General features: G+C 41.0%; 1 protein-coding gene across 1 annotated transcript in view; it reads right to left on the minus strand.

Annotated features, from left to right (window-relative positions):
* Positions 1 to 26,174, minus strand: part of LOC111144026 (ras homolog family member A) — a 51,276-nt gene that overhangs the window by 22,272 nt on the left and 2,830 nt on the right. The window contains exon 2 of the mRNA XM_022498093.1: positions 24,192 to 24,269. The gene's annotated coding sequence lies outside the window, so the exon portion shown is untranslated. The remainder of the gene's footprint in view (positions 1 to 24,191; positions 24,270 to 26,174) is intronic.

Genomic DNA, 26,174 nt, shown 5'->3' on the forward strand with positions numbered 1-26,174 from the left:
GTGGGATCCTGGGATCCAGTCAGTCAGAAGCACAGGTAATAAATAACCTGGACTTGCTATTGAGGTCTGAAGTCAGAGGCTGTGGAGCAGACTTGTGGGACTAAGTGTTTAACCTGTAGGATTTGATGCTAACTTCAGGGAGACAGTGTCAGAACTGAATTGAATCACAGTCAGTGTTGCAGAACTGCCTGGTTTGGGAACAGCCCCCGCCCCCCCCCCGCCACACTACTTCACACACCAAAAGTGTGAGAAGCAGAAGGTAGTGTAGAGGAGTATTGAGAGTAAAGGATACAAACAGGAGATGTTTCTTCCTTTATAACAATTCAGTGGGAATAATTACATTCACAATGTTGTGCAAGCACTGCCACTATTTTCAAAGCTTTCTCACTACCCCAAAGAGAAACTTGTAACCATTAAGCAGTAACTCCTCATTCTTCTCTTCCCTTAGCCCCTGATAAAAACCCCTCTAATCTTTAGAAATTTGCCTATTCTAGTTATCTCATATAAATGAAATCATACAATATTTGTCATTTTGTGCCTAACTTCACACACCATAACATTTAATGTTCATCTATGATGGGGTGCCTGGATGGCTCAGTCAGTTAAGGACCTGCCTTCAGCTCAGGTTATGATCCCAGAGTTCTGGGATTGAGCCCCTTTCGGGCTCCCTGCTCATGTTCTCTCTCTCTCTCATTCACTTTCTTCAGTAAATACATAAAATCTTTAAAAAAAAAAAAAAAAGTTCATCTATGTTGTAGCATGTATCAAATTTCATTCCTTTTTATGGCCGTACTATATTCCATGGTGTGGATATACCACATTTGGTTTGTCCATTTACCTGCTGGTGGATGCTTGGCGTTACTTTCCCCTTGTGGCTACTGTACTAATGCTGCAATGAACACTGGCATCCTAGGAGTACTGCCCAAGTCTGCTTTCAACTCCTTTAAGTACACAGCTACACACACACCCACACACCCCTAGTACTGTTATATAATTAAGCAATTATATGTTTTGTTTCTTAAAGAACTGCCAAAATGGGGGCGCCTGGGTGGCTCAGTGGGTTAAGCTGCTGCCTTCGGCTCAGGTCGTGGTCTCAGGGTCCTGGGATTGAGCCCCGCATCGGGCTCTCTGCTCAGCAGGGAGCCTGCTTCCCCCTCTCTCTCTGCCTGCCTCTCTGCTTGTGATCTCTGTCAAATTAAAAAAAAAAAAAAAAACTGCCAAAATGTTTCCTACAGCAGCTGTACCATTTTACATCCCCATTAGCAATGTACAAAGGTTCCAATTACTTCACATCCTTGCCAAGACTATTTTAACCATTGCCATTTGGGTGTGAAGTGGCATCTCCTATGGTTTTGATTTTCACTTTCCTAATGATTAATAATGCTGAGCATCTTTTCATGTGTTTATTGGCCATTTGTATATTTCTTTGGGAAAAATGTCTGTTCAAATCCACTGCCCATTTTTGAACTGGGTTGCTTCTACTTTCCTGATGGTGTCCTTTGAAGCACACTTGATGAAGTCCCAATTTTATCTAATATTCTCCTTGGATGCTGTCAATTCGTGTCATATCTAAGAAACCACTGCCAAGCGGCACCTGGGTGGCTCAGTCGGTTAAGACTCTGCCTTCGGCTCAGGTTGTGATCCCAGGGTCCTGGGATCAAGCACCACACATCAGGCTCTCTGTTCAGGGGTGGCTTGCTTCCCCCTCTCTCTCTGCCTGCCTCTCTGCCTACTTGTGATCTCTGTCAAAAAAACAAAACAAAACAAAAAACCCACTGCCAAATCCAAGGTCATGGGAAATCTTACATTTAGGCTTTTTATCTATTTTAGGTTAATCTTTATACATGATATGAAGTAGGAGTCCAAATTCATTACCTTGTCATGTGGAAATCTAGTCATCCCAGCATTAAGAACACTGTTCTTTCCTCCACTGAATGGTGTTGGTAACCATAATGAGTTATCAGTTGACCCTAAATGTGAGGACTTATTTTTTGATTCTCAATTTTATTCCATTGATCTGTATGTCTGTCTTTATGCCAGTACCACACACTATCCTGATTACTGTTGTACTTTTGAAATCAGGAAGTGAGTCCTCCAACTGTGCTCTGTTTCAAGACTGTTTTGGCTATTCCAGGTCCCCTGGATTACCAAATGAAATTTTAGGAGCAGCCTGTCGATTTCTGCAAAGAAGGCAACTGAGATTTTTAGTAAGGACTGCACTGCATCTATAGATCAATTTGAGGATTACTAACACCTTTACAGTATTAAGTTTCTGATCCATGAAGACAAGATGCCTTTCTATTTATTTAGGTCATTTGTTTTTTTCATCCTTCTCCTCCACAACTTCATTTTTTTCCTACTTATACCTACACCCATAGGCATTTAGCTGAAGGTGGAGAAATCTGTCTTTTACCACTTTGTGGGAATTGCCAGAAATAGTAAACACTTTAATAATGCTGTTAACAGGGTGCCTGGTGGCTCAGTTGTTAAGCGGCTGCCTTCGGCTCAGATCATGATCACAGGGTCCTGGGATCGAGGCCCACATCAGGCTCCCTGCTAGGTGGGAAACCTGCTTCTCCCTCTCTCACTCCCCCTGCTTGTGTTCCCTCTCTCTCTCTCTCTAATAAATAAATAAAATCTTAAAAAAAAATGCTGTTAACAAACTTTTTATTAACATGTTTAATCCTCATAACTGCCCAATGAGATAGAGCCTAGTGTTCTCATTTCCAGATATGGAAACTGAAGTACCGAAAGGTCACACAGCTAGCTAGTAAGGGGCAGAACTGGGCACTGAACTAATAAGCAATCTGTTCCAGAGCCCCTATTCCTAAACACTCCACTTTCTTACCCTCCTTCCTCTCCCCCAATTGTCAAGAAGCAATCACAGAGCTTAGAGTGTTCTTTTTGCCTTTGTTACCCAAGTAAACCTTGGTGACAATGTGAAAGAGTCAATCAATTAATATGTAACTGAAGGTGACTGATTACTCTCAATTATTTCTTCTTGAGGTTTTGATGTCTTTGATCAAAAGCCTTGTGGTTTGGGGGGAAACGTGGCTGACTCAGTTGGTAAAGCATGAGACTCTTGATGTCAGGGTCTTGAGTTCAAGCCCCACATTGCGGACAGAGATTAGAGATTTTTTTTTAACAATCCTTTTTTAAAAAAGATTTTATTTATTGATTTGAGAGAGTGAGAGGGAGGCACAGAGGGAGAGGGAGATCACAAAGAGGGGGCTCCATCCCAGGATCCTAAGATCATGACCTGAGCCGAAGGCAGACGATTAACTGACTGAGCCAACCAAGTGCCCAAAGATTACTTAAAAAAAAGAAAAGAAAAGAAAAGAAAAAGTCTTCGGATTTTAAAACTATGTTACATATATTTGGCATTTCCCAGGCAGTTTTCTAGCCTTTTGTGATTTTTTTGTTTTTGCAAATTCTTTTTAGAATGTCATTTACAGGGCGCCTGGGTGGCTCAGTGGGTTAAGCCACTGCCTTCGGCTCAGGTCATGATCTCAGGGTCCTGGGATCGAGTCCCACATCGGGCTCTGCTCAGCGGGGAGCCTGCTTCCCTCTCTCTCTCTCTGCCTGCCTCTTTGTCTGCTTGTGATCTCTCTCTGTCAAATAAATAAATAAAAATCTTTAAAAAAAAAAAAAAAAAAAAAAAAGAATGTCATTTACATAAAAAGAGGAAGACAGGGTTGCCAAATATCAAAAGTATATTTGAGCTGCTATGAAGTTAGCAACTCTTGGCTCTAGTGTCTCAAGTTTATTTACTCTCACTGGGGAACAGATGATGTCAAGGAAGGGTTGTGGCTTTCTCCACTGCAGGAAACTCTCCTACCGTTAAGACTGGTAAGTGGTGGCCAACCCTTTTACACCTCTTTTATTTTTTTTAAGATTTTATTTATTTATTTGACAGAGATCACAAGTAGGCAGAGGCAGGCAGAGAGAGGAGGGGAAGCAGGCTCCCTGCTGAGCAAAGAGCCCGATGTGGGGCCTGATCCCAGGCCTCTGGCTGGGATCATGACCTGAACTGAAGGCAGAGGCCCCAACCCACTGAGCCACCCAGGCGCACCCTACACCTCTTTTTACAAGTCTAATGATTTCCCATAGTCTAACTACAGCCTATTTGCACTCCTACTTGCCTTGCTCATCTAGTTGCAGTGTGGGAGTGGTCTGTCCATCAGACATTTTCGGCAGTTAAGAGGGGTTGCTTCCTGCACTCGAACAGGTAAACCACAAACATGCATTAACATTCAGTCCTCTCCACTTCACACAGCAGTCTTTGGTGATTTTCTCATGTTTCTGTGACCATTATGTAGACTCGTATTTGTCTAAATAGCTTCTTGAGGGTTTTCTGAATTGTCCATTTAGCCTAGAGTTTAGTACACAGCATACTAGTCTTCCTAGCTTAATTGGACTGGAAATTAAAAACTGCTGACTGGGGGCACCTGGGTGGCTCAGTGGGTTAAAGCCTCTGCCTTCGGCTCGGGTCATGATCCCAGGGTCCTGGGATCGAGCCCCGCATCAGGCTCTCTGCTCAGCGGGGAGCCTGCTTCCTCCTCTCTCTCTGTCTGCCTCTCTGCCTACTTGTGATCTCTGTCTGTCAAATAAATAAAATCTTTAAAAAAAATAATAATAATAAATAAATAAAATAAAATAAAATAAAAAGGTGGCACCTGGATGGCTCAGTTGGTTAAGCAGCTGCCTTTGGCTCAGTTCATGATCCCAGGGTCCTGGGATGGAGCCCTACATCCGACTCCCTGCTCAGTAGAGAGCCTGCTTCCCCCTCTCCCTCTGCCTGCCTCTGCCTACTTGTGCACTCTATCTGTCAAATAAATAAATAAAATCTTAAAAAAAAAGAAAAAGAAACATGGTTACTAATATGAAAGAACAGACAATCAAAGGGGAAAATGGAATCAAAGCAAAAGATTTACATCTTCAAAGAGCCCAGAGTGACAAGTGCAGATACCAAGTTGCTGCAAATACTGCTGCAATTTGGGGTTTAAAAAGCATACTTTAATTACAATTTAACTGGAACAAAGATGAACAAAAGCTGCTCAAAGTTAGGAACCTGCAGGCTACCTGAGCCATTTCAATGACAGAAAATGCAAAGTACCTGCTCCTGTATGTTTATACACCTATCATTAATAACTATGTAACTGCTGGGGTGTCAGGCTGGCTTAAGTCAGTAGAGCATGTGATTCTTCATCTCAGGGTTATGGGTTTGAGCACCATGCTGGGTGTAGATATTACTTAAAAATAAAATCTGAGGGGCGCCTGGGTGGCTCAGTCATTAAGCATCTGCCTTTGACTCAGGTCATGATCCCAGGATCCTGGGATTGAGCCCCACATTGGGCTCCCTGCTCAGCGGGGAGCCTGCTTCTCCCTCTCCCACTCCCCCTGCTTGTGTTCCCTCTCTTGCTGTGTCTCTCTCTGTCAAATAAATAAAATCCTTAAAAATAAGTAAGTAAATAAATAAATAAAATCTGAAAACAAAACAAAAAAACCCCCTAATAACTGCCAACAAAGTTGACTTTACCAAGCAATGAAGCTAGTGTAACAAACAAGAACTTCACCTAGAGTTAGGTAAGAAAGATGGTCAGGGGAGGGCGGTGCCTGGGTGGCTCAGTCGGTTAAGCATCTGCCTTCAGGTCAGGTCATGATCCTAGGGTCCTGAGATCCAACCCCATATCAGGCTCCCTGCTCAGCAGGGAGCTTGCTTCTCCCTTTCCCTCGGTCTGCTACTCCCCCTGCTTGTGCTCTGTCAAGTAAATAAATAAAAGTCTTAAATAAAACAAAAGACGTTTAAAAAAAAAAGGCAGTCAGATAGAAAAATAAGGTCAAGGATCAAAGATCAGAAATTTAATTTAAACCTGAATCACAAAGACACCTTCTGCATTTTAAGGACTGCACTACAGAATCAACGTTTTCTTTCTTTCTTTCTTTGACAGAGATCACAAGTAGGCAGAGAGGCAGGCAGAGAGGGAGAGGGAAGCAGGCTCCCCGCCGAGCAGAGAGCCGACCCAGGGCTCGATCCCAACCCAAGCCAAAGGCAGAGGCTTTAACCGACTGAGCCACCCAGGCGCCCCAGAATCAATGTTTTCCAACAAAGTTCTCTGAAGTTTAAAGTCACCTCCAAGTCTCCAGGTAAAAGGTCCAATTCACTGTATTCTGTTATCATCACAATACAATTTTATAAAATTAAGGTATATTTGGTCCTACATACATCTTCTTTCTGCCTAGGAAACCTCTCCACCTCTTGTCTATCTAGTAAATATTTACTTTTCAAAATGACAAGTCATTTCTTTCCTGATAACTTCCATTTCCTTTTCCCAACCCACGCAACTTACTTCATAAATATTTTCACACTTATTTATCATTCATACTTAATCAAGACTCTCTTTACTAGATTGAAAGCTGATTTAGGACAAGGGTAATATTATTCATCTTTACACTACCAATGCCAGACACCATTAGGCTATCTACATGTGTTTGCTGAATGGAAAAAACAAAAACAAAACAAAACCAGAAACAAACAAAAAACCACTGTGTAATCTACCAGTGGCTGCTATATACAGAAATAAAATTTTAACTTCGATCCACCTTTCAAAGGAAGTGTTGAGAAGCTCTCCTCAACACTGTGAAGACTTCCCTCATATCTGAATCATACATAAGTGCAGAGGAAGCCGAAGACTTCTATGATAGTTACAAACTGGAATATAAAAAAAGTGAGAAAAAAAAAAAAAAAACATATATGGGGAGGAGAGTCATTGTCTGAAGCACTTGAACACAAGAGACAGAATGTTTGAACTGCATTCACTCCCAAAGATGGTACTGTCACAGTTTCACTGCCCAACATAGTAGCCATTAGTCACATGTGACTATTTCTTAATTAATATTTAAATTAGTTGAAATTTTGAAATTTACTTCCTTGGGCCCAATGGCCATATTTCAAATGGTCCACGGACACACGGGACTTTAGTACTGGACAGGGCAGATACTGAACAGGTCCACTGTCACAGTCTCCCGGTACAGCACTCTTCTAAACAATTCTCCCAAGGCTGTTTGGCAGACGTGGAATTCTTATTTAAAAAAAATAATAATAATAATAAATAAATAAATAAATTTTTTTTTTTTTGGCATGCTACAAGGATCTGCCGAAGGAAACATACTCATAATTTTCATTCTATAGATTTTTGAGAACACATTTTATCAGCTCACTTAAAGATAAATTCTGGCGGGCACTTCCACCCATCCCTCATGTATCTTCCAAGTCTCTCTTCCACCCACTACTTCAGTCCAATGGCAGTCACCTCCTTGCCAGGTCCAGTGGCCTTGTCTCAATTCCCTTACACTTGGATCAGCCTAACACAAACCATGGGTATTCTATGGGCCACTCTCTGTTCTAGGTGCTAAAGAGCAGCCTTATCTGGAAGACAGTCTTAGAGAAAAAAATACAATGTAATTAAGTGCTACAACAGAAATTTGTCCTCTCTGGTATGAATAAAGAAAAAAGTAAGCAATTCTGCAGAGGGCTTCAGAGAAGGTAACATCTGACCTAGACCTTGAGGAATGAGATCAAGTACTCTGAAAGGAGTTGAGAAGTGTAACAGCAGCTTAGGAATACTTCCTAACGCGAGGAGCAGCCCAAGCAAATAACCTCAATGACCCTTAATACAATAATTCAGAGAGGAGGGGCACCTGGATGGCTCAATCACTTTGGCTTAGGTCATGATTCCTAGGATCAGGCCTCACATCAGGCTCCCTGCTCAGCAGGAAGCCTGATTCTCCCTCTCCCACTCCTCCTGCTTGTATCCCCCCTCTTGCTGTCTCTCTGTCAAATAAATAAATACAATCTTTAAAAAAAAAAAAAAAAATTCAGAGAGGAGACTATTAGAAAATGAAGCTAGAAATATGAGTGATGGGGGCACCTGGGTGGCTCAGTGGGTTAAGCCACTGCCTTCGGCTCGGGTCAGGATTTCAGGGTCCTGGGATAGAGCCCCGCATCGGGCTCTCTGCTCAGCAGGGGGCCTGCTTCCTCCTCTCTCTCTGCCTGCCTCTCTGCCTGCTTGTGATCTCTCTCTGTCAAATAAATAAAATCTTAAAAAAAAAAAAAAAAAAAGAAATATGAGTGATGGTTGGACTGGAGGATCTGGAATGTCATGCATAGCAACCTGTATTCTATTCTGTAAGCAAGGGAAGGCCAATGAAATAGCACAATCAGATTGTAATTTACAAAGACACCCTCGGCAGCCGCATGACAGATGGCTAGGAGGCAAACTGGATAGGGAGGAGAAGACCGTGGTGAGGGTATGAGTGCGCCCTGGAGGAGAGTGAAGCCTAATGAAAGGGTGAGGTGGAAGGAGTACAATCTACAGGCTTTTCCCTAACCCCAGACATATCCCCCACTCCCCAACCAGCTGAAAGATCATAGCCCAAGTTAAGTTGTTATTACAGGTAAAAACTGCATAGTCCTCAAATGTATGGAAGGAGAAGAAGTGATCTATCTATAGAGACTACTAGAAAAGCGAGAAGGGTAGGCATCAAGAAGCCAGAGATTACAGTCAGGAAGCTCTGAGGACAACCAGCACGAAGAGAAAGGATGAAGACATTTCAAGGAATGGGTTCATATTCCATGGCTAGTAAAAGGGCACAGACATAGCAACTAAAGGCCTCCAGCAGCACAGGGGAAAAGTGTTCAGCTGGCCATGAGGAAAGAGTAGCGGACTGTGCTGGATTGAGGAGATGAGGGTTGCAAGAAGGTGGTATAAAATGCTCTTTCAAAAAGTCATGCTACATGTTACAACTTGCTACAACATGGATGAACCTTGGAAACTTTATGCTAAGTAAAAGAAGCCAGTCACAAAAGCCCAAATATCATGTGGCTGCATTATACGAAATGTCCAGACTAGGCAAATCTGCAAAGACAGGAAGATTAATGGTTGCCTAAGGCTGGGGGTAGTGATGGAGAGACCAAGGAATGACAGCTATAAAGTTTTTTTCTGAGGTGATGAAAATGTTCTAAAATTGATTACACAACTCTGTGAATATACTAAAACCCATTGAATTATACACGTTAAATGGGTGAAGTGTATGGTATGTAAATTATACCTCATAAAACTTATCAGCAAAGTTTTTTTTTAATTAAGAAAAAAAAATGGTCTGGAACGTGTGGCAGAGGCTGCCTGTTGTCTGCCTCATTATCTATCACGCTCCTTTTTGGTCACATGGCTGCTAATGAGAAAAACTACATTTCCTGACCTCTGATACAGCTAGGTGAGGTCATTAAGATCTGGCCAGTGGACTATATGCCGAATTGGGGCAGAAGAGGGAAGAACTGCTACAGCAAAGTATTGAGATTAAGGGGAACACATCTAGCACACAACTGGTGGCGATGACCCTAGATATGAACTATGGACTCCTAAGGGACCGCTCCACTGTAACAGGAGGAAGAAGACCACAAGAGCCAAACATAGGCAAGTGAGTAGATGTAGCGGCAGACCCTTCTAACTGCTTCCATTTTCTCAATTAAATAAAAAGCAAGATCATCATTTGACAGCAAAGCTGGGGAAAGGAAACAAAGTTTGAGCTAAAGGTGGTGGTACTACCTAAAAACAGGAGAGGGGCACCTGGGTGGCTCAGCTGGTTAAGCACAGGCCTCTTGATTTCAGCTCAGATCATTTCAAGGTTGAGATCCAGCCCCATAGCTCCACACTCAGCAGAGAGTCTGGTTGAGATTCTCTCCCTCTGTTACTCACCCCCAACCCCGCCCCGGCTCTTGTCTCTCTCTGTCTCAAATAAATAAAATTCTTTTTAAAAGATTCTACTTATTTATTTGACACGGGGAGGAGGTGAGAGAGAGAGAGAACGAGCGAGCACGCGCGCTCGTGAGTGCACAAGCAGGAGGAAGAGGGAAAGCAGGCCTCCCACCAAGCAGGGAGCCCGATGTGGGGGCTCAATCCCAGGACCCTGAGATCATGACCAGACCCGAAGGCAGATGCTTAACTGCCTGAGCCATCCTGGTACCTTAAATCTTTAAAAACAAAAACAAAAAACAACAAAACAAAACATGATTATCTGTTCAAGTACAGCATATAACACTGCCAACAACTGATTCCCAGTACTCATAATACTTTATCTCCTTTTACGCCAAGAGTTATAACCTCCTGCAGAGGCATCCCCACCTACTCATTCTTCCTTATCCCTGAACTCCTACAGCACTTGGTCTACTAGGTGCTGCTTCCCAAATGATTTTGTAAGCCTACATCACTTGATATTCTCTTTGCAATGGCAGAAAGAAGGCTCTGAAGCCAGGTACTAGTATTCAGAGCAGCTGTGAATCTTTGGGCAAATTACTTAACCCTTGTACCTCTACTTCCTGATCCGTACTAATGGGAAAAATAATGGTTCCTACCATCACCAATAGTGGTAATTATTGAATGAGTTAACAGAGGAAAGGGCTTAGAAAAAACAATACTTAGCATGTAACAGCTAATCTTTATTTTCTTTTAATTTTCAAGTTTTAATTTCTTTTTTTTTTAAGATTATTTATTTATTTATTTGACATACAGAGATCACAAGTAGGCAGACATGCAGGCATAGAGAGGAAGGGAAGCAGGCCCCCTGCTGAGCAGAGTTCTATGCGGGGCTTGATCCCAGGACCCTGGGATCATGACCTGAGCCGAAGACAGAAGCTTTAACCCACTGAGCCACCCAGGTGCCCAACAGCTATTGTTTTAACTGTTGGCATCTATCATCTGTAAATTCCAGTAAAAAAGACTGTATCTTCGGGGCGCCTGGGTGGCTCAGTGGGTTGAGACTCTGCCTTCACTCGGTTCATGGTCCCGGGGTCCTGGGATCAAGTCCTGCATCGGGTTCTCTGCTTGGCGGGGAGCCTGCTTCCCACTCTCTCTCTCTCTGCCTACTTGTGATCTCTGTCAAATGAACAAATAAAATCTTTAAAAACAACAACAACAACAACAACTGTATCTTCATTTTTATATTCCCTATAACACCTGACAAAGTCAAAACCAGCACCGAACAGAAGTGTTTGTTGACTGAATCAAGGATAAGAAACCTAGCCTTCCTAAGTTCATGGATTAAAAACTGCACTGGTGGGCGCCTGGGTGGCTCAGTCGGTTAAAGCCTCTGCCTTCAGCTCAGGTCATGGTCCCAGGGTCCTGGGATCGAGCCCCAAGTTGGGCTCTCTGTTTGGCCAGGAGCCTGCTTCCCTTCCTCTCTCTCTGCCTGTCTCTCTGCCTACTTGTGATCTCTGTCAAATATATAAAATCTTAAAAAAAAAAGAAAAAAGAAAAAAGAAAACTGCACCGGTGTAGGGGCACCTGGCTGGCTCAGTCAGAAGAACATGAAATTTCTGACCTCATGGTCATGAGCCTGAGCCTTTTGCTGGGTGTAGAGATTACTAAAAATAAATAAACTTTTGAAAAAAATGCATTGGTATAAGAAAGAGTTAATTTAACTTTTTGAAAGAAAACTTTCAAAATCTCAAGTTACTAAGATTAGACATTAGCCTTCAAATTTACTTCCTCTAAGCACTTCCCTTCTTTTCAAAATTGGCCTTAAGTCTCATTGTTTAAGTAGGAAGTTACTTCTTTTCAAACAAGACTTACAAGTAATAAACTACTGCATATAAAACTCCCTAGCCCGTAAGTTCATATATGAAACAAAATAAAGGTGAGGGGGGAAAAAGACGACTAAATATCTGCCTTATCATCTTAGATATGGCAAAAAGTGCTGAAGACAGGGGCCCATCTGCCTTCAGCTGAGGTCATGATCCCAGGGTCCTGGGACTGAGTCCCACACCAGGCTCCTTGCTCAGCAGGGGGCTTGCTTCTCCCTCTGCCTGCTGTTCCCTCTGCTTGTGCTCTCTGACAAATAAAATAAATCTTGGGGAGGTAAAAAAAAAAAAAAGAGTCACCCGTTCTACAGACCGAGCTAGCCAGGTGCCCCATTCTTAGAATACTGTAGAGCAGCAATTCCAACTGTTGAAGAGATTCATTATGGAAGTTCAAAAATAATATATTAACAGCTAAAGCACTGCAGATTAGAGCAAATTCAAGGTTACCTGAATACAGTGGTGTTTTTTTCAAAACTGAAACGTTTCCCAATCTAGCAAATAACTATTTAATGACAGGTGTTCTTTCTTTTTAAAGATTTTACTGATTTATTTGCGAGTGAGCTCCAAGTGGGAAAAGGGGAGGAAATGGAGAAGCAGAGTTTCTGCTGAGCACAGAGTTAGACTTGGGGCTCAATCCCAGGACCCTGAGATCCTGACCTGAGCTGAAGGTAGACACTAATGGACGGGGCCACCCACGCAACTCTAAGGACAAGTGTTTTTAAGGCCTTTTAGGATTCCTTTCTTGTATTCGAGGACGTGTCCCCAAGAAGCAGAGAAAAGGCCTGGAAACTGTGCATTACAATCACTGTATCTTAACTTGTAAATGAATAAGCTTGACTCTTTTCTATAGTTGGAGGAAGATGTGATCATCACATGTACTCCAATCCCTACCCAAACCACACATTCTAGGAGGGGCCACCCAACACATGTTCTCAAAGTTCCAGATGATTCTTACCCACCTCCCATCCCCACCCAAAACACTACCAAAAACCTTACTTGACCAAAAAGTGTATTTGGGTTTCAAAATCTGAGTCCCATCCTATGTGTGTCTAATAAACATACAGCATCTACCAAATGCACCACTCAGTAAAATCAGAAATATTCATTACAAAAAAAAAAAAAAAAAAAAAAAAAAAAAGGAAATATTCATTATATGGACAGGTCCCAGACAAGCCATATGAAAAGATTCTTCTAGAAATTAATTTCAGTTATAGACAGCAATAGTTATTGGATAATAGCCAGTTAACAGTAGTGGTAAAGAAGCTATACTACCTAAGAGTTAATCCAGGCTCTATCACTTATTAGCTTTGTGTCCCATTACGAGTTTCCTTATGTGTCAAGTGGAGAATGAAATCTTCTAAAAAGGGTTTGTATGAAGATTAAATCAGACAAAAACAGATTACCTACTGAAAATAGGTCAGTGTTCAACAAATGTTTCTCATTATTATTTAGGTCTTATTTTGGATAAATGGCAACTCCCTCCAAATTCCAACTGTCCAGAACGTGAAGAGCGGCTTGTACTATGACCTGACCTGAAAAGAATGTTGTTCTTCCTAAAATTTCCTAAATTTTTCTACCTAACAAATATAGTTAACCCATGAACAACATGAGTTTGAACTGCACTGGTCCACTTACATGCAGATTTAGAGTACTAAATGTATTTCCTCTTCCTCATGATTTTTTTAGTGTCCTTTTATCCTCTAGCTTACTTTACTCTAAGAATACAGTATATAATACTGTATTAACATACTCAGTATGTCTTAACTGACTGTTTATGTTATCACTAAGGCTTCCAATCAATAGTAGGCTACTAGTTGTTTCATTTTCAGGGAGTCAAGTTATACTTGGATCTTCAGCTACACTCCCATTTGTTCAAAAGTCAACTGTAATTAGTTTTCCCAAAGTACATATCACATCCATACCTTAACCCACCCTCTTCTTTCCTACTGATAAAAGTAATATTATTATTTAGTTTATCTCTCGCTGTCTGGAATTACAAGCCCACAATGCTTCATCTAAAGCCTTGGGACAAGATGTTTCCAAACTCAGAATTTCTCAGGTTTTAGAAAGATAATATGCTGTGCAAATGCAAAATACTCCCTAACACACCCAGTGTGTTAATACTTCAGTAAAATAAATGAACATTTATAATAAGAAGGAAAAAGCCTAAACAACCTCTCATCAGTTCAGGTTTCGCCATCAAATGAGTTTGTGGTTTTCATAACTTTCCAAAAGGTGGCTATGGAAATCCTTAACCTAGCAAGCCTGGGTGGCTCAGTCACTTAAGCATCTGCCTTCAGCTCAGGTCATGATCCCAGGGTCCTGGGATGGAGCCCCATGTCAGGCTCCCTGCTCCGAGAGGAATCTGCTTTTCCCTCGCCTTCTGCCCCTCCCCCTTTGCTTGTGCACTGTGCATGCTCTCTCATATAAATAAATATAATCTTTAAAAAAAAATCCTTGAGGTGCCTGAGTGGCTCAGTCAGTTAAGTGTCTGCCTTTGGTTCAGGTCAGGATCCCAGGGTCCCTCTCCCTCTGACCCTCTCTTCTGCTTGTGTGCTCATTCTCTCTCTCCGGCAAATAAAATCTTAAAAAAAAAAAAAAACAAAAAAAAAACAAAAAAAAAAACCTTACTCCAACGCCAATTTGTTTTAAATATACACACACAATCAGAGTCTTCTCACTTTTAAAGCACCTTTTCTAATGCCCTCAAGTCTGATTTTCCTTGACTAACAACCATGCTATTACCTCAGAGAAATGGACTGGACCCCTCCTGCTTTTTCTCTTGGGAAATTATAACAAAATAGGCTTTAAATTAGGTAAATTGGAGACTGGGTGTCGTGTTCATTTAAACCAAACTTCAGGGCTGACAGTAATTTGACTTCTAAAAGCTAAATTAGCTGAATAATTTCAGTAACTTGTTCAGGGACTACACATTTTGTAATACTTATTTTCTTAGATTCACAGTAAATCTGCCTCTGTGCTTAAGTTTTAGCTTATTTTTGGCATTTAAGAAACCACCAAAGATGCTTCAGATGGTGCTACTAGGTTACAATGCATGTATTCTATGTTATTAGCCAAACATTCATTATAGGCAGGCACAAAACAGTTCTCCAGCCAAGAAATAGAAGTAGAAATAATTCAACTGCGTAACTATGCTTCTGCTGGATCAAGATCTTTGCAATATTTTGGAAAGATAATGAATAAATTTCTATGCAGATAAAATAATCACAGCTTTAAAATGATTAATTTAGCATACTTAAGATAATTATAATTTTACCTCATAATTCTTCAAAGGAACTAATTATGCAAAAGAAGCAGTGATGATTACAGCAAGCTCTCTACCATTTCTCAATGACCCAAGAAATAAAAGCATTTAATACAGCACAGCTTTGGACATAACTTAATCTTTACTTTTATTTTATTTTTTTTTACTGTACTTGTTACTTTAAACAGTGGACACAATAGATTAGAAGTTAAAGTCATAAAACTTACATTTTTAATATCCATATGCCTCAATTATATAATCCAGTTTGAAATTTTATATCCTGTGATAACCCCTTCTCTGCAAAGGATAAATTCCAAGACCCCCAGTGGATGCCTGAAACCACACATGGTACCAAACTCTACATACCATGCTTTTCCCTTATATACATACCTATAATAAAATTTAACTTATAAATTATGCACAGTGAGAGACTAAATAACTAAAATAGAATAATTATAATATACTGTAATAAGTTATGTGACTATAATATTTCCCCACCCCCTCATAATACCCTTTGTGTGATGATGTGAGATGATAAAGTGCCTATGTGACGAGATGAAGTGATGTGAATGATGTAGGCACTGTGATGCAGGATTAGGCTACCACTGACTTTCTGAGAGATGTCAGAAAGAGGATCAGTACTTCCAGACCACAGTTGAATACTGGTAACAGAAACTGTGGGTAAGAAAAACTAGTATGTTTTATTTCTCTAAATAAGTCGGTATGAATCAATACTGTACAGATGACTATTACAAACGCAAAAGTTGTACAGTCTTAAACTTAATCCTGTGAACTTCACATAGAAGAATTATGATCCTACAGGGCGCCTGGGTGGCTCAGTGGGTTAAAGCCTCTGCCTTCAGCTCAGGTCATGATCCCAGGGTCCTGGGATGGAGCCCCGCATGGCATCGGGCTTTCTGCTCAGCAGGGAGTGCTTCCCTTCCTCTCTTTCTGCCTGCCTCTCTGCCTACTTGTGATCTCTGTCAAATAAATAAAATCTTTAAAAAACAACAAAACAAACAAAAAAGAATGATGATCCTTATGTACATTAAAAGCGTCCTCCCAGGGGGTGCCTGGGTGGTTCAGTGGGTTAAAGCCTCTGCCTTCGGCCCAGGTCATGATCCCAGAGTCCTGGGATCAAGCTGCACCCCCCCCCCACATTGGGCACTCTGCTTGGCGGGGAGCCTGCTTCCTCCTCTCTACCTGCCTCTCTGCCTACTTGTGATCTCTGTCAAATAAATAAATAAAATATTTAAAAAAAAAAAAAAAAGCTTCCTCCCAATCCCAGGTTTTGTCAATGTCAGTTTCTGCAAGAGGGTGTCGTATCAATGCAAACTATGCAAAAAACACTTTGGGTGAAACCTGGACACAAAATGTCATACTGCAGTAAGAAAATATGTAAATCCCAAGACACTGTTTTATGAAATTATAAGACCCAAAGAATACAACCACCCTTAGCCAAAACAATATATCTTATAACTCAAGCTATTAAGCCATGATTTCTTCCTTCTCTCCTTTGCCCTGAATGCACCCCACCTACCCTTCCTCCACTTAGATAACTCAAATTTAGGCTAAGTCACTAGCTCTCAGGGGATTCTCTGAGCTCCCAACTTACATCAGGCCCCTCGGATACTCCCCCAGCACCAAATATTTCTCTCTGCCTCACCACATACCTCCAAAGTTTCTTCCTCCCAAACTATTAATATAAGAATCATATCTGTCTTGTTCACCATTGTCAGATAAGCATAGGTACAAGCACACAGTGGTTATGTGTTCAAATAAAAAATCCGAAAAAATACATTTCCAGGAGCAAAGAAGCTTTATAAAACCAATTTGCTGAATACAGATTTTAAAAAAGAAAACAGTAAAAACAAAACAAAAAACAGTTACCACATCAGCTGTATACACTAGTGGTAAGGTTATCTCCTAGGACACTTGTTTTAGTAGTTCAAGAATTTGCCCTCAGAGAATTAAAGAAAACCCTCTTATAAATCAGAAATTTAAATTATCTGTAACAGGAATGTTAAAACTCAGGTCTTCCCTATGAACTCAACTGCTCTTATTTTATAAATAACTCTGTAAGTCTAACTGGCCAGTAGCTGTATTCACAGCAGTTAGAAAAACGCATGCTTGGGTGAGAAAGAGGTGCAGCCTATGACAGGACATAGGAGACAGAAAACCCTGTAAATCAGACTCAGAAGTATAAAATGGGGAGCGAAAGAAGTGCCAATCTGGCCAGTCCTAAAGCAGGCCAACACACTCCAAGGACAGAACTCAAAAACTCTTTCCCTTAGAAGGAAAGACCTCAATTATTACACAGCAAAGCTTAAGTCCCAGATACTGCAAGAAGGGGAAAAAAAACCAGAAATAAAATGAAATTTAAAGCTTAAGAAAGCAAGCTTCAGTTATTTAGAACACAATGATACAATTTCAGCGGTTTAAGATCTCAACTTTCCCACAAGACCCATACTGTACCTAAACACACATGAATCCCATTAAAGCTTAAAAGATGCCCTACAGTGCATTCTCTGGAAGCAAAGCTATTAAAATTATGAAAGTGAAAATAAAGGTCAAAACACAGACTCTTCTCCAGACAGTCCTAAAAGTAACAACCAAATTAGAAATCTAATTTTTGTTCAAACAATAAACCTGGCTTCAAATGCAGATTTTCACAGGTGCTCCCTTCTCCAATACCTTACATTCTACTGTTTTTGTCCTTTGTTAAAATACACATCTAAGGGGCACCTGGGTGGCTCAGTGGGTTAAAGCCTCTGCCTTCGATTCAGGTCATGATCCCAGGGTCCTGGGATCAAGCCCCACATCGGGCTCTCTGCTCAGCGGGGAGCTTGCTTACTCCTCTCTCTCTCTGCCTCTCTGCATACTTATGATCTCTGTCAAATAAATAAATAAAATCTTGGAAAAAAAAAAAAACACATCTAAAATGAACAGAATACATACCACTTCATTAAGTCAGAGAAAATCACTACATTGAAACTGTTTCACAGCGCTGAGTAGAAACCTGTCCTATCAACTTCAGGTTTACCCACACCATTAAACACTGGGAAATTAAATTGAAAACATAAAGCCATTTATTTTATCTGCAGACAACACAGGAGACTTCTGGCAAAAAGGCTCAAACCATCTGTCCATTTCATAATGCCCTTGAGCCTGGTACTGTCGCTGTTTTGTCACCTTGATCAAGCAGTTGTCAAGGGTTGATGTCAGTTCAAAGGCCTTTAGAGATGAAGGGCACCAGGCCTAAGGCACATAAAGGCAAGCAGAGGAAAACCCCCCCCCAAGCCTGTAATATATGGCCAAATGAGAACAACGCAAGATTTAAATTCTTCTTTGGGGCTGGAGGAAAGAAACACTCCCTTCTGGCTTCCTAAGTAACACATCTTACCATTCACCTCAAAATGTATATATTCCAGGATATACCTTAATACCCAACCTTAAATGGATGGGCAGAATCAGGATTTGACTTGTGCAGCCTAATCCTCCACTCACATTGCCTACAAGACAATGCCTGTCTGGAGACCTGCCATACAGAGAAGAATAAACCAAGAAGGTAGCCCAGCTGCCTAGGGGTTTCAGCAATGACAATACACACCCTGCATTCTGGCACAGACATCTCTATTCCTCTATCGCTATACGATTAGCAGATGAAAACTCTTCAGGGTGAGGCTTATATCTATTTAAAACTTTTTTTCTAAAATCGAGGTGAAATATACACAATATAAAGTTCACCTTCTTAAAGTGAACAGTTCAGTGATACTTAGCACATTCACAATGTTGTACAACAACCAAGTCTATCCAGTTCCAAAACATTTGCATTACCACAAAAGAAAGCCGCATACCTATTAAGCAGTCCCTCTCTAGGTCCCCCTCTCCTAGCACCCGGCAACCACGAAATTGCTTTGTGTCTCTATAGATTTGCTATTCTAGATATTTCATATAAATGAAATCTTATAACATATGACCTTCTGTGTTTGGCTTCTTTCATTTAGCATTTTTTTTTAAGCTTTTACTTATTTATTTGCCAGAGAGAGAGCACAAGCAGGGGGAGCAGCAGGCAGGGAGAGACGGAGCAGGCCCCCCCGCTGACCAGGTGCGGGGCTCAATCCCAGGATCCTGGGATCATGACCTGAGCTTAAGGCAGATGCTTAACCTCCTGAGCCACGAGGCGCCCCTAGCACAATACTTTAAAGGTTCATCCATTTTCTGGCAGGTATTAGTACTTCATCATCTGTACAGAACCACATTTATTTATCCACTCATCTGCTGGTGGACATTTGGATTGTTTCCATCTTTTGGCTATATGAATAGTGATGCTACGAACATTTATGTACAACTCATGTCTGAGTACCTGTTTTCAAATCCTCTGGATACAGATCTAGGAATGGAATTACTAGGTTGTATGTTAACTCTATATAACTATATGAGGAATTGCCAGGGACACCTGGGTGGCTCTGTCCCTAAGCATCTGCCTTCAGCTCAGGTCATGATCCCAGGGTCCTGGGATTGAGCCCTGCATCAGACTCCTTGCTCAGTGGGGAGTCTGCTTCTCCCTCTGCCTGCTGCTCTCCCTGCATGTGTGCTCTCCCTCCCTCCCTCTCTGACAAAGAAAATCTTCAAACAAACAAACTATATGAGGAACTGCCGAACTATTTTCCACAGTGTATCCTATTAAGTATCTTGCCATATAATCACCCAGACCTACTGCTAAGGAGAAAGAATAAGATCTCTAATGCTGTGATGTGAAATAGTGTGCACCTAAAAAAAGGAAAAATATGTAACATACATACACAGTATCTCTAGAAGGACACACAAGAAACAGAAGGTTCTCTCTAAAGGAGGATTTGGGGAGGCTGAAATGGGAGAAAGGCTTACTTTTCATGCCCACCCCTTTTGTACTGTTTCACATACATGCTTCATCAACTTCCTTGCTCCAAAATAATGTATTTTAAAAAGTTTTTCTAGGGGCGCCTGGGTGGCTCAGGTGGTTAAGCGCCTGCCTTCAGCTCAGGTCATGGTACCAGCGTCCTGGGATCAAGTCCGGCTCTTAGCTCAGCAGGGAGCCTTCTTCTCCTCTCCCACTTGCTTGTGTGCTCTCTCTCCCACATATTCTCTCTCTTAAATAAAATCTTTTTTAAGATTTTATTTTTATTAATTTATTTGACAGAGAGAGACACAGCGAGAGAGGGAACACAAGCAGGGGGAATGGCAGAGGGAGAAGCAGGCTTCCTGTTGAGCAGGGAGCCCGATGCAGGACTGGATCCCAGGACCCTGGGACCTGAGCCGAAGGCAGACGCTTAATGACTGAGCCACCCATGCAGCCCGAATACATAAAATCTAAACGAAATAAGCTAATTAAAATATAAAAAAATTTTAAAGTAATCTTGGGGCGCCTGGGTGGCTCAGTTAAGTGTCTGCCTTTGGATCGAGCCCCACATTGGGCTTCTGGGTCAGCAGTGAGTCTGCTTCTCTCTCTGCCCCTCTACCCCTCCAAACAGCAGTAAAATTGGAAAATTTAATTAATGAAAGCTGTAACTTCTAAAGAATTATAAACTTATAAATAATAATCTTTTATTCTAAAAGATAAATGAAGTGTGCATATAGCAAGTACATGAAAGTACATGCTTCTGGCTTCATGACTGAACCCTCTTAAACCCATTCAACACACTAGTGTACATGAGAGGCAGCATGGGTTAGAAATTGTCCAAGAACACTTTAAGTTAAAAAAAGTAATCTCAGCAGAAAATCTTCACCCCACCATCTACTTTTCTGTCCACCTTTGCATCTCTGCCACTACTATTTACTATTTACCGTTGCTTAAGAGTGGAACTAAATGACCCCAGAATCAAATAAAGGCAGAGTCCTTACTATAACCCAAGAATGAATCAAGACAATTTGTGATTTATATTGTCTCATATTATCAAACTACTATTTATAATGTTAAGCAACATTTATAAAAATGATGCATCTTAAAAAAAATTGATGGCAAAAATCTTACGATATAAGTCCCAACATACTAACTCCTACAGTTAAACAAAAAGAAAATGCAAACACCAAACACGTTGTGTTTATCCTAATTCAGTCAGGTGGCAGTAAAGAAATTCATGTAACTTTTTGCTTCCTACCAATAAAATCCTTTTCACTCTGAAAGCATATGTTCACTATATAAATACAATGATGTAGAAATATACAATTAAGGGGACGCCTGGGTGGCTCAGTTGGTTGCGCAGCTGCCTTCGGCTCGGGTCATGATCCCGGCGTCCTGGGATCGGGTCCTGCATCGGGCTCCTTGCTCGGCGGGGAGCCTGCTTCTCCCTCTGCCTCTGCCTGCCATTCTGTCTGCCTGTGCTTGCTCTCTCTCCCTCTCTCTCTCTCTTACAAATAAATAAATAAAATCTTAAAAAAAAAAAAAAAGAAATATACAATTAAGAAAACTTTGAAACATAGTCTCCCCCTTTATAGGGGAGGCCATCAATCAAACCACTCTAATGGATTACACAAAGTACTTAAAGGAGAAATCAAGCCTTGTGGACAACAATAGAGTACATACCCAGGGGTCCTGGGCTAGTTGTCTTCCTATGCCCAGTAACTGCGGTGAGCTAATCTTGCCATGGATCAAGAGATTAGGAAGCCACATCTTCGAATTTATTAGCAAAGCCTATGAGCACTCCTCTACAATATATTGTGAATCCCTCCACTTCCACTGTTACCATCCTTGTCCAAGCCCCTATCCTCTGTCACTGGATTTAAAAAGCTCCCAATAGGGGTGGCTCGGGTGGCACAGTCAGTTAAGCATCTGACTCTTGGTTTCAACTCAGGTTATGATCTCAGGGTCGTGAGACACCCCTCTCCCCCCCATACTGAGTTCAGTACAAAATCTGCTTGAGATTCTCTCTCCCTCTCCACACTTGAATGCACTCTCTCTCAAATAAATAGCTTCCAATAGGTCTCCCTGCTTCCATTTTTGCCACCCTACAGTCTACTCTCCATACATCAGCTAGAAATATAAAATCAGATATTATTACCATTCCCATAAAAACCCTTTAATAGCTTTCCAACACAATCTGAATAAACTCTAAATTCCCAGTTCCTACAAGATCTGGCCCCTGCCTATCGGTAAAAGTTTATTTCTTCCCACTCTTCCCACTTGCTCTTTAGGCTCCGGCCAGTCAAGTTTTCTTGCTGTTCCCTAAAAAAGGTAAGCCCAACCCTTACCTACCACCAGACTTCCCTACTAGAGCAGTAATTCCAAAAGCAGGACTATTAATATTTTTATGATTACTAACACCTGATGTGCTTTCTACTTGCCAATGATATTGAGAAAAGTAGGTAAGATTCAAAACCAATAGACTTTTTAGTTCCAAACCAACCGTTCATCATATTTTTTAGGAATAAAGATACGTAAAACAAATAAACAAAAACCTTCTTGAGGATTGGGACCTTTTTTTTTTTTTTTAAATGTGAAACAGTTTATTTTCTTAAGTAAGCTCTATGCCCAAAGTGGGGCTTAAATTCATGACCCCAAGATCAAGAGTTGCATCTACCAACTGAGCCAGCCAGGCACCCAGAGAGCAAGAATCCTCTTTGTTTTCCTCAGATGTGTCCCAGAACAGCGTCTGACATATATATATAATAGCTATTCAATTCAATAACTACTTGTTCAACAAATGAATGACAAAACCACAACCTAGCTTGGCCATTCTTCTTACCATGCCAAGGAGGATTTCAAAGCCAACCAAAACTACTACCATTATATGCCTTCACTGGCCAGTAGCCTACCTCACCAAAACATACTCATCCCTTTCACAGCTGACTTCTCCATACATAGAGTTCCCTCAGACCCAAAGAGAACAAGGAAAGCTAATCAAAAAGTACTCGGCCAAGATATTTATCATGGTATCAATTAAGATACTTTGATTTCCGGGTGGCTGGTTAAGTGTCTGTCTTTGGGTCAGGTCATGATCCTGGGGTCCTAGGATGGAGTTCTGCATTGGGCTCCTTGCTCAGCAGGGAGCCTGCTTCTTCCTCTACCTGCTGTCCCCCTGCTCTCTCTCTCTCTCAATCTCTGACAAACAAAATCTTAAAAAAATAATAAATTTTTTAAAAAGACACTCCTATGTCCTTTATTTGTGATTAGTTTAAATATCTACACAACCCCTGGATGGGCTTTTATACCAGCTGTTAACATTGCTCCCAACTAAGCCAATATGTCTCTGACCCCTGTTAAGAGGGAAGATTGTCCTCTAACCTTCATTCTCTAGCTAGCTAACTGCTATTATCAGATAAACCTGAGCACAAGCTCTGGATAAACTGTATGATAACCAGACTATAGAAAAAATGAAAACTTAAAAATGAAAAACAGAAGGAGTAAAATGGGAATGGCCCAGAAGTAAAAGAGTATGTGTATAACACACGAGTCCATCTCCTCAGGAAATACATCTTCATCTAAGAAAGAAATATCTTGGGAGGCCTGGGTGGCTCAGTAGGTTAAGCATCTATCTTCAGCTTAGGTTATGATTCCAGGGCTCCGGGATCAAGTCCCACATTGGGCTCCTTGCTCATTGGGGAGCCTACATCTCCCTCTGCCTGCCACTCCCCCTGCCTGTGCTCGCGCTCTCTCCCTGACAAAATAATCTTTTTTTTTTTTTTTAAGATCTTTATTTATTTGACAGATCACAAGTAGGCAGAGAGGCAGGCAGAGAGAGAGAGAGAGAGGAGGAAGCAGGCTCCCCGCCGAGCAGAGAGCCAGACACAGGACTCGATCCCAGGACCCTGAGATCACGACCTGAGCCGAAGGCAGAGGCTTTAACCCAGAGGCACCCAGGCGCCCCTCCCTGACAAAATAATCTTTTAATAAATAAATAAGAAAAAAAGAAGTATCTTAGGGTGCCTGGGTGCTCAGTTAGTTGAGGTCTGACTCCTGGTTTCAGCTCAGGTCTTGGGGTTGTGGGATCAAAACCCGTGTTAGGCTCTGTGCTGGGCATGAAGCCTGCTTGGGGTTTTCTCTCTCCCTATGCCCTTCCTCCCCCCCCATCTTAAATAAGAAAGAAAGAAATATCACTCAGAATTAAAAAGGGAAGTTAGAAGAGTACCGTATGGAGAGAAAAAAATAAGACCAGAGAGAAAAGGTATGGAATAAGATAAAGAATTCAAGATTGGTGAAGAGAATCATTAGCAGTAATTCAATCACATTTCCCTAGAACTTAACGTTTATATAGTAATCTGTCTTCCATGGGAAAAAGGGAGTAAAAGAAGAAGTGTCTATTTACATACCTTACAAATGTGCTGCAAGACCCACGGCCTGTGCGGCAGAAGTTCTACAAGTGCCTTGAACTTCTCAGATGAAAGGCACTATAAAAATATAAAAATATCAGTAATTATGTCTGTTCATTTGACAAGGGAAAAAAAACAAAACACAGGGCATAAATAGGCTTGCCCAAAGTTCTGTGAAGTAACTTAGAATCCAGGAGAAAAAGTGTAGAATTTAATTTTTGATTGATATACCACCAAATAATCACATTTATACAAGTCGTAGCTTCCCTCAGTTAATAAAATGCTCACAATCAACATTATCTTGTGAATATCATAATACTGCCCTTTTAAAAGCAAAAATCAAAAGCAAATGAATCCTATGTAAATTAATTTTCCAACATATAATTTTCAAACACATAGCAAAGTTAAAAGAATCTTAAAATGAACACATCTAATCCTATCTCCTAGACTACCATGAACATTTGAATAACTTGTTTTATCTTTTTTTTTTTAAGATTTTATTTATTTATTTGACAGAGATCACAAGTAGGCAGAGAGGCAGGCAGAAAGAGATGGGGAAGCAGGCTCCCTGCCGAGCAGAGAGCCTGATTCTCGGGGCTCGATCCCAGAACCCTGAGATCATGACCTGAGCCGAAGGCAGAGGCTTGAGCCACGCAGGCACCCCTGAATACTTGTTTTATCTTATTACACATTCTTCTTAATAAAGCATTACAGAGAAATTACAGGCTGAAAGACAACTGTCAGAAAATCAATGGCTTCAAAAAATCAGGGTAAAAAAAAAAAAAATCAGGGTAAAGTCATTAGGTCAAGAAAAATAATTTTTTAATATCGTTGTCAGAAATGATCAATATTAGTTTAGTGCTGGGACGCCTGGGTGGCTCAGTTAAGCGTCTGCCTTAGGCTCAGGTCATGATCCCAGATCACCACATCACGCCCCTTGCTCAGCGGAGAGAGACTGCTTCTCCCCTTGACTGCTCTGCCTAACACTCCCCCCTGCTTGTGCTCTCTCTGTCTCTGACAAATTAGTATTTTAAAAATATATATATTAGTTTACTCTCTCAAGTCAGATTGGACTCAGATCTACTCCTACTCTTGGAGAGTGATTCTAGTTATTTAATATCAGATCCTATCATTCTTCTGCTAATGAACATCTAATGAGGGGTGCCTGGGTGGCTCAGTTGGTTAAATATCTGCCTTCGGCTTGGCTCAAGTCATGATCCCAGGGTCCTGGGATCAAGCCCTGCATCAAACCGGGCTCTCTGCTCAGCCGGGAGCCTGCTTCTCCCTCTCCCTGCCACGCCCCCTGCTTCTGTACTCTCTCAAATAAATAAAATCTTAAAAGAAAAGAAAAGAAAGAACAAACAATGATTTCACCTTTCAGAATAAACCCAAAGAACTTCCCATATCCTAAAGGCCCCGCAGGATCTGGTCCCTACCCACCTCTCTAATTTCATTTTACCTTCCACTTCTCCATTTACTCCACTCCAAATGTTTCAGTTGTTTATGTTCTCCTCTTTCCCTTCACTTGAATAGTGAGACACTATTATAAACATGCTTAAACATATTTCCTTTATCCACCCTCTTCATTAAAGGAAAAAAAAAAAACTCAATCTGGGATAAACTGGCTACAATATAACAGAGTTTATCTCATATTTTGACCATTATTAACTATAAAATGTTAACTAGGATCATCTGGAGGAAGCGTCAATAAATTCAGACCAACACCCAGAATGAGCAGCTTCAATGCCTATCTGATTTTCTGTCACAACTACCATAATTATGAGTATATAAGGCCTTCACTTAATATTATAGCACCACAGATGAAAAATGAGTCATTTGAAATAGAAACACTTGAAATAGGAATTTCACAGTAATTACTAACTTTAAACTATCTTGGAAATTTTAATTTATTAATCTCATAAATACTTAACAGTGAGCATATTCCCAAAGAGCACAGTATAGTAAAATATATTAACACATGTT

This window comes from Enhydra lutris, unplaced genomic scaffold, assembly GCF_002288905.1.
Source record: "Enhydra lutris kenyoni isolate GAN:26980312 unplaced genomic scaffold, ASM228890v2 scaffoldscaffold10, whole genome shotgun sequence".
NCBI lineage: Eukaryota > Metazoa > Chordata > Mammalia > Carnivora > Mustelidae > Enhydra > Enhydra lutris.